This window comes from Hibiscus syriacus, unplaced genomic scaffold, assembly GCF_006381635.1.
Source record: "Hibiscus syriacus cultivar Baekdansim isolate YM2019G1 unplaced genomic scaffold, ASM638163v2 tig00110377_pilon, whole genome shotgun sequence".
Classification (NCBI taxonomy): Eukaryota; Viridiplantae; Streptophyta; class Magnoliopsida; order Malvales; family Malvaceae; genus Hibiscus; species Hibiscus syriacus.
In genome coordinates, this window is record NW_024062711.1 from 1,413,102 (window position 1) to 1,423,739 (window position 10,638).

A 10,638-nucleotide genomic window follows, 5' to 3' on the forward strand; every position below is an offset into this window, starting at 1 on the left:
TCTGACTGAGAAGAAGTGAACCACTTCCCCACTTCATTTCAAGACCAAGAAAGAAGTCCAAGCTCCCTAAGTCCTTTAGTGAGAAATATTTCCCGATTGATTCCACAACAGATTCAACATCATCACTCACCTACCCCGTGATAATTATATCATCCATGTAAACCAAAACATACGTGTAGCATCAATCGTTGTTTTTTATAAATAAGGATGCATCAGCTTGTGTTCCTTTGAAGACAACACAAAGAAGGAACTTGTAGAGCCTTGAGTACCAGTTACGTGGGGCCTGTTTAAGGCCATACAAAGCCTTCTCCAGCCTACAAACAAGTCGAGTACCATCTAACGATTGTTGTTCAAACCCCGACGGTAGAGTCATAAAGAGTTCCTCATGTAAATCACCATTGAGGAAAGCGTTGTTGATGTCTATTTGACGCAGGCTCCATCCATTGTTGACTGCCAACAAAAAAACCACATTCACCATAAAGGATTTCAATACTTGGTTAAATTTGTCAAGAAAGTCCTGCCCTGGAACTTGGGAGTAGCCTTTGGCTACAAGACGAGCCTTGTGCTTGTTTATCGATCCGTCAACATTGCACTTAACCTTGAAAAGCCATTTGCAACCAATGGCTTTACATCCTTCAGGTAAGGCCACAATCGTCCACATTCCATTTCGAAGCGACACCTCATAGGCTCATACTCAGCACACACAACGTCATGCCACTCAGGTACTTGGGTAACCTGACTGATCATTGCTGGAACAGCCACATCAACATCTTCAGTTGATTGGTATTGGATTGCACAGGAGCAACTTCCTCACTTTTCTCCTAGTCACCATATGATAACGATTGGTGTTGGATTGCACAGGAGTAACTTCCTCACCAACAACAGACTCATCTTGATAGTCCTTGGGAGTATTATCCACTAGTACATGCTCCTCCAACACGGGACTAACCACACGCTCCCCTGGAGAAGTCCTGGGAGTATTAGCCATTGGTTCATGCACCTCACTCATAGTACCAGTTGCTATAGAAGAAGCCTTATTATCCCTGCCAGCTATATGTGACATGTGATCACGAGTAGCATTATCTTCAGCAACCCTAGGCCGAGATAAGGAACTAGCTACTGCAGCATCAAAACCAGCTGAACCAAAAACATCACTAGACTGAACAAGAGCTGAGGACCTGCAACCTGCTGTACAGGAACACTCACAGGCAGGAATTTAAATAACGTTCACAGTCGCGTTTTCAGTCGCATCGTTTTTATCGCGGTTACGGATATAACGGATGCTATCGCGGTCACTGAAGGTGTTGCGATCGTGAATTATTTTAAATTTCGACAACTTATCATAAAACATAATAATTATAATTATAATGAGTCATTTTTAATGATTTTTAAAATATTTTCTAAGCTAAAATGACATATATATAATATAGTTTAACCATATAGAAGACTTTAAAATTCTAATAATAGGATAAGATAATTAATTCATGATAACATTGTGAACACATTATTATTTAAATTACTGAAATTATGACTAAATTAAACAAAAATTAAAGTACATTCTAAACTATAAATTAAATTATAAATTTTAAAAAGTGGAAGGATGACAAATTAACATATTCCTTAAAGATATATTTTATAACTTACGTAAAAATGGGCCCAAAATGTTTTGTTTTAAACTTAATAAACCCTAAAATATTTTAATCCTAAATTCTATCCCTTCCCCCCGCACATTCTCTCCTTTCTTCCTCATTTATTCATACTCTCTTCTCTCAACACTCAACATGCATCTATTAAAAACAGGTAAAAAAAACTCCAAAACCATAACACGTTCTAGCCTAAATCTAGAGCATGAATGTTTTTCTCTTTTTCTTCAAATATTTTAAGCTCCGATGAAGCTTCCTTTCTTCGATTACAGTGAATTTCTTTCCGACAAGACCCACAAAACATATTCATTCTTCCTTTTTACTTTTTACTTTTTCATTTTCTTTTTACTTTTTCATTTCCTTTTTCCTTTTGAATCTCAACATGCATGTATAAAAAAATTAATTTGAAAAGAAAGAAAGAAAAACAGGCTTGTTGACGATGAACACAAAAAAAAAATCATATTTCCTTAAGTTTTTTTTTTGCAATAACGGTGATTGTGTCCCGTTATCGGTAAAATCTTCCGTTTCCCGTTAAATTGCGGGCGCAATCGACCGCGATCGGTGTAAATCCGTGACCTACCGCAAAAACTATGAATAACGGTTTCGGACGATGGCGCGATCGTAATATCGCGACCGCTATAGCATTTTCGGAATGCTATTTGATACCCTGTTCAGAGGCTTAGCATTTCCTAAAAACTTGTCAGACCCAAGAACAACTTGAAGTAAAGGACCACTACCCTCAGAAGACTGCAATACATTAGAATCATCCCCCTCTTTGTGACCAGCAAAAGGAAAGACCCCTTCGTCAAACACCACATGGCGAGAAAAATAAACCCTGCCACCAAGCGCAAGGCAAACATAACCACATTGTTGAATATCATAACCAAGAAACGTGCATGGCTTGGAATGAAATTGTAGCTTATGAGCTTCAAAACCACGCAGACATAGAAAACACTTACACCTGAAGATTCGAAGGTAATCATACCTAGGCTTCCTTTCAAACAAACGTTCATAGGGAGAAACACCACTTAAAACCCTAATTAGGAGTCTGTTTATCAAGTGAACAACACACGCAAAAGCATATAACCATAAATATAGAGGCAAAGCGGCTTGTGCCAACAACGTAAGGGCTACTTCAATAACATGCATATGTTTCCTCTCCACCACACCATTCTGCTCTAAGGTATGGGGACAAGTAAGCCGATAATGAATCTGTAACATCCGCAATAACGGGTTAGTGACTAAATTGAAATGTTTCAGAATTTGATGACTAAAGTAGAAGAATGAAATAATTCAATGATTATTAGAATATATATAATGAAGGTTATTTAGTAATTATTAAAGGAAATTAAGGGTATTATGGTCTTTTCCTTTAAAAGATATTTCCCCCCTTTTATAAGAGTGAAAAACGTGGGAAGAGAGCTATCTGGAAGCTTTCTTCTTCTTGCTTTCTCTTCTTCACGTGGGGCTTAGCTACAATAGGTAAGTTTAATTTCAGTTGGTTAATTCTTGAGTTTTAAGCTTAGTTTTGATTCTTTGGGTATTAAATAAGCTTAAGGAAAGCTTATATGGGATTTAAACAATAAGATAAAGGAATTATGAAGGAATTTGCAATATGAGTTTTAAGATGAAATTTTGATATGGTATGGTTGTTGAAGTTTTATGGATAAATTTGACTTGTCATCAATCTAATTAAGAAGTATGAAGTGTTAGAATTGGAATTAGAACACATTGAAAATTTGGTATGATTCTTGAATCTCATATGGAAGATAGGATTTTGAGGTTTAAGATGAAATAAATGAATATAGATTGATTTAAGTATGTGTACTAGAGTTAAGAATGAAAAGGGGATGATATATGAAGTGTTTGAGAGGAAATGAAGTAATTTTCGAGTTAAAAATATGATTTCTGGGCAAGGGGAATCGGTACCCATTCAAGGGGAACCGATACCCCTTCAAACGAACAAAAATTTCCAGAATGTCATGAGGGAATCGATACCCCCTTAGTAGGGAACCGATTCCCCCTAAAGGAAAATTGTAAATATTGGTTTAATAAGTTCGTTTAAGTTGCTAGTATCCAACTACAAGGTGTAGGTATCTAATGATTGCCTCAAAATGTACATTTATGTAGATTCTGCGCATAAAGCAATTCCAGAACATTTGGCAAGTAATATCGATCAAGGGAAAGATAAGAGATTGGAATTTACTAGTGAGGCCAAGGTGAGTGCATACTAGTGACATGTAGTGTTTAATGGAAATAAGACTTGCAATGAGTCTATTTCCTAGAGTAATATGCATGAAGTCATGGACATGATTATGTGTGGTTATAATTATATGTGATTATCTGTATTACATTGATTGTATGTATGCATGACTAAAGATAATGACATGCTTTGTATATGCTATATGATTTATGTAAGACTTTATTATGTAATAATGGAAGAACATGGAATAAGTTATATGATATGGTATAAGTGATTATACGAGAAATGTTAGGAGACTCTAAGAGAATAGTATGAATTCGAGGGCATAAATAAGGATACATAAGTTATATAGGGAAGATTGATAAATTAAAGGAAACTATGGTTTATGTATTATAGTGAAGAGCTACAAAGTTTTATTAAAGAGTATTGTGGAAGTCATGAGAAATTGAACTAAATAAATAGATGGTTTATGTGAGTGGAAAAGGAAAATGATATAAAATAAATGGAAATTATTTATAAGATAGCATGAGACTAATTGAACATGTAATATAAACTTTATAAAGGAGTACTTGGGTAAAATCATTATATGATACAATTATAGAGTATTACTATACAAATTATATTAAAATATGATATATGAGAATATGAGTAAGTTTATAGGATATTGATAGGACATATAAGAATATTTAAATGTATGATGATATGAAAAAGGGAATACAAAGAAATGGAGCATCAGGTAGATAATATGATATCAGTTATTATATATCTATATGACATATGCCATCAGGTAATATGAAAGGACTCTGAAAATTGATATAAGCTATGAGAAAGTGTTATAGGCGTTTCTATGTGTTATATGAAGCATATATGATCATATGTGAACAAGATATGATATGTATGTTTATATGAATATCTGAGAAATGATCTAAGCTATATGATATGTTATGTGACATGTAAATGTGACTCATATGAAAATGTTCTATGAGTAATTGAACTATGTGTTATGTGAAATGATAAGTATAAAAGAAAATGCCCATGTTATATGTCTTGAGAGCTAGGGGTATAGTTGGCATGCCAAGAGTCGAGGGTTTACCTATGTTCTACAGAACATATGGACAGTTTTACCTATGTCTTTCGAGACATATGGACAGTATACCTATGTTCTAAGGAACATATGGACAGTTTACCTAGGTTCTTCGGGACCTATGGACAGTTACCGAGGATCTTTATGACCTCTGGATAGTTACCGAGGATCTTTATAACCTCTGAATAGGTCCTTCGGGACATTTATATGAGCTATGATGACAGCATAGTGGTGCACAACCTCAATAGACTCACATATCTACAGTTCTCACAGGTGTACATGGGCTAATCAAGAGATATAAACAAATATATGTTAGTGATATGATAAATGTATTACAAATGATATGATGTTGTGTGTGTATAGTGTTTGATTGAAAAGGTTAAGCATAAAAGTATGTGATTACATGATAAATTGCTAATGATGATTTATGTGTATGTATGTATTTATTGTTAATTAATCTGATATAATTTTACATGATATGAGGAAATCATGTAATTTGGTATAGCATGATAGAACATAACATGCATATATTGATATATGTTATAAAGTGCATTATAAGTTTTTATGCCTCATTAAGTCTTCGACTTAGCGTGTGATTGTTTCACACGTAGGTTTTAAGAAGAGTAAAGAGTAATGCGGAGCAAGACAGGTCAGTTCTCCTTACCAAATGTCAGATCAGAAAATATATGTACTGTATATAGAGTGTAGTTGGCATGTACTCTAAAGATATAAATTGTATGAACTCTGATATATTTTGTAAACGTTTTGAATAAGTTAAGTGTTATCAAAGTTTTTAAATTACTCACTATTTTATACGAATAAATGTTTGAAAAGTCAATGTGACACTTCGGACTCGTATCCGGGTTGGATACGGGTTGGGGGTGTTACAGAATCCCAACCTTTTGAAGAATCGGTGTTAACGAATGATACTCACTTCCCCAATCGCTTTGCAATTCCTACTGAAATCGAAGGAACGTGGCAGCATCTTGAGACTTGTCTGTCAGTAAATATAGCCAGGTGTGCAAGCATCAACAAAAGAAACGTAGTATCGAAACCCATTAAAAGTTATGTGAGCAGGGACCTATAAATCTGTAAAAACTAATTGGAAAGGTTTATCATACACCGTTTGAGAGGCACTAAAGGATAATTTATGGCTTTTCCCGTTAGCAAGCAACACTTATTTCTTTATTTAAACTATCATGCAATGAAACATTACAATCAAGACCTACTCGGAGCATAATGTCTCGAGCAAGATGACCTAGGCGTTTATGCCAATTTTCATACAACAAACTAGAAACATTAACAACGAATGTGTAAGCTTTAACAACTTTATTAACAAGTGCACTATAATCAAAGTTATATAAATCATCAGCTTCTCTTCTTCCAACAAGATAGCTTTGGAGTCCTCATCATGAACCACACACTGATCAACATGTATTAAGAAGCAAGGTTAAGCTTTGAACTTAAAGAACATTGAATCATTCTTATTATTTCAAGTACACCGACTATATTGTTTTATAGTAGCAAGTAGCAGCTTTACAGTAAACCTAGCTAGCTCAACTAACTGCTAACAACTTCAACTCCCTTAACTGCCTAACTATTCCAATATTCCCTCTACTTTCTCCTACTGCTTCAACAAGGCAAGACACACATCTTGGTTCTGAAAACTTCAAACGCAACTTTAGTCAATGGCTTAGTAAGGCCATCTGCCACCTAATAGTTGGCTGGAATGTAACTAACACGTAATGCTTTGGCAGCAACCTTTTCCCTAATAAAATGAACATCCATGTTCACGTGCTTTGACTGTGCATGATAAATCGGATTCATGCTCTTGGCAATGGTGCTCATATTATCACACCAAATAATTGGTTCTTTACGTTGCTTCACACCCAGACTAACTAACAAAGCATTAATCCAGGTTACTTCTGCTACTGTGTCTGCTATGCTACGGTATTATACTTCCATGGTCGACCTAGAAACAGTCTTCTGCTTCCTCGAGCTCCAGACCACAGGACATTTTCCAAGAAACACTGCATGACCAGAAATTGACCTGCGATCATCTACATCACCTCCCTAATCTGCGTCAACAAAGGCAACAACCTTCAGTCATGCTTCATTAGCCAAGAACGTAAGATCATAGTCTAAGGTACCAGCCAAATACCGAAGTATACGTTTAGTTGCTGCCATATGAGACTCACAAGGTGCATGCATATATTGACTAGCCTTATTCACACTAAACGTTATATCAGGTCGAGTGTGGCACACATACAGAAGTGCACCAACTAGGCTTCTATACTCACGAGTATCAGAGAGTAAGGACCCTGCTTCATGAAGCAGTTTTGATGACCCTACAATTGAAGTGGCAGCCGGATTAGCATTTAACATATTTGCCCTTTCTAGTAACTCAAGAACATATTTCTTATATGAGAGAACTAGTTTGCCACTACTTCCTTTAACCTAAACACCTAGGAGAAAAACTCAGTTCACCTAAGTCCTTAAGCGAAAAATCTCCTTGCAATAGTAGAATCACTCTCTCAACATCATCCTTAGACTCAACAGTAATAATTATATCGTCCACATAAACCAAAAAATGTAAAATAGTTATTCACACACTTTACAAAGAGTGACACATTTGCTAAGGACTCAACAAATCACATTCGCTCAAGACTAACCTTAAGCTTATCATGTCAGTTACTGGGTGCATGCCGAAGCCCATATAAATCTTTGTGTGGTTTACACACGAGGGGCGACCCATCAGCAGCAAATTCTTAAAACCCTGGAGGTTGCTGCATGAACACTTCCTCAGACAGCTGTCCATTCAAAAATGTGTTGTTCACATCAACTTGATGCAGTGGCCAATTCTTAGTCACAACAAGTGAAAGTACAACATTCAATGTGACAAATTTCACAATTGGACTGAATGTATCCTTAAAATCATACCTAGGAACGTATGAGTACCCTTTGGCAACCAACCGTGATTTATATCGTTGAAATGGCCCATCTAGATTCTTCTTTATTTTAAAGAGTCACTTGCATCAAACAACATCACACCCTTTGGTCAAGGGAACAAGAGACCAGGTCTTGTTTTCCTGTAATGCACTAAGTTCTGCATTAATAGTTGTTTTCCAACTGGGAGATTGTAATGAAGCTCGAACACTAGTATGGAATGTGTAATCAAAAAACCTAGTGTACATCTTTGGCTTAAAGGCACCACACTTGTTGCGAGTAAGCATTGGGATCATGTTTCCAGTAGTTTCACTATCAACATGTTGTTCTTGAACAGGTACTGATGTACTGGCAGCAATATCATTAGAATAATTATGAACAGGACTGGGCAAATGGGGAACAGATCCTCTATTATTGTCACTCGAATCAGAACTTTCTACTCTCGATGCATCCTCATGCTCAGTAGCTGAACTAGCTCAATTGAAAATACTTTTTCACTACTGGATTAATGTCCCTTATTCAGCGAGGTAGAACCACCATGTCCACTAAATTTTCCTACATCTATAACTACCTTTAGAGACTGAGACTGGTGACTAGCTTTGTGAGCTGAAGAACCTGTATGAGTAGCACCTGCAAAAGGAAAACTTAACTCATTAAACACCACATGTCACGATACATATATACGAACATCAGGTGCGAGACACTGAAATCCCTTGTGATGAGGGTTGTATCCAAGAAAAACACACGACTGAGACCAAAACTCAAGCTTGTGTTTTAACAAGGGCTGCAAATGTGAAAACGCTGCAACCAAACACCTTCAATGCCTCATATTCAGGTTTCTTGCCAAAGAACTTCTTAAACGGTGACATTCCTTGCAACACCTTTGTTGGCAACCTATTAATCAGATGTACTGCAGTAATAACTATAAATGACCAAAAACAAATTGGCATAGATGCTTGAGCTAGAAGCACAAGTGCAAGCTCAATGATATGTCGATGTTTGCATTCCACCACACCATTTTGTTCTGATATGTGTAGATATGTAACACGATGTAAGATACCTTCTTTGACCAAGCAACTTGGAAAACGTCTATAATCCCCTCCCCAGTCACTCTGGACTGCTTTAATAGGCAAACTAAACTGGTTCTTGACCATTTGTTGAAACAAACCAAATGCAGTAATGACTTCAGCCTTATCCTTCAAGAGGTAAAGCCAGGAATGCCTAGTACATGCATCAATAAAGGTGACATAATACTTAAAACCATTTGAAGCAACTGGTGCAGGTCCTTATAGGTCTGTAAACACAAGCTTAAATGGAGTATCATACACAGTATTTGAATCATGAAAAGGTAGTTTGTGGCTCTTACCCATATGACAAGCAAAACACGTTTTATTTATTGCATTTGAAACATTTATATTCAACTCTTTACAGATTTTGACTAAACTATCATGTGAAGTATGCCCCAATTGTCGATGCCAAAGTTCATATGAGTCGAGATGCAACCATGGAACTTACCTCTACAGCCACTAGGGCTGTCACTTGAGGATCAACAGCAAACGAGTATAAACCATCTTCTTATTTCCCACAGAGCAAAACAACACCAGAGTCTTCATCACGAACACAACACTCGTGTGCATAAAACTCAAAGAAAGCATTATTATCCCTAGCAAGCTTTGAAACAGATAAGAGGTTCTTGGTTATTCTTGGCACATGTAACAAATCATTTAACAATAAGGCTCGAGAGGATGAGCAAAAACTAGAATTACCAACTGTATTAATATCTAAAGCCACTCCATTACCAACTACCAGCTTACCTGGGCTATTATAATCATCCTTATGACTGAGAACTGTTCCATCTGGTGTAACATGATGTGTGGCACCCGAGTCTACCACCCATTGATCACGAGCTGCTTTGAGACAAGCAATTGAGGACGTGAATCAACCTGAGATCCATTGTTTCGAGCATAATAACATTCGCATTTAGTAGTTTTAGTTTCACACATGGAATAATACGCATTTCCAGATTGATCCTTAGAATACGCCTTACTACCAGCTGTAACCCTAGGAAAATCTTGATTAAAGCGATGCCAACAACTATCTACAATGTGGCCATTTTTACCATAAAGTTGGCACTGTATATATCGACCACGACCTCGGCCTCTTCCACCAGACCGTTCACCAAAATTAACTAGCGGTCGAGAGGGCATATGATCGTAATAGTAACTAGAGGTAGAGGATTTGCTCAAACTTATTCCTTGAGAAATGTTTTCACTTATTGGCAATACCTCAGGCTGATCTCCAAAGCCAGCTAGTTGTGTCTCTGTATCCATTAGAATGGTATACACAACATCATGGGTTAAAGACTCTCGTGTGGTGGTTATAACTACCACAAATGGTTGATACTTACGAGGGAGACCCTTCAGTATACTAGCAACGTGCTCAGCTTGAGACACCACGCTGCCACATGATTCCAAGGCATCACACACCTCTTTTACATGCGTGATGTATACTCTCATCGAGTCATCACCTTTCTTGAGATATTGTAGCTTATAGTGTAAGCTAATAACGGCAGTCGTGGATCAGTTTCCAAAGAACTGGAGCACCGTGTTCCAGACCACTGACACTTTTTCTGCACACCCACGAACTAAGGCAGAAGGTGAGGACTGATCGTGGAGAGTAACCACGATGCAAGAGCATTGTCTTGAGTGACAAAAGCTTCATACAGCTCATTCAGTACAACTTCACTATCATCACTGACCACG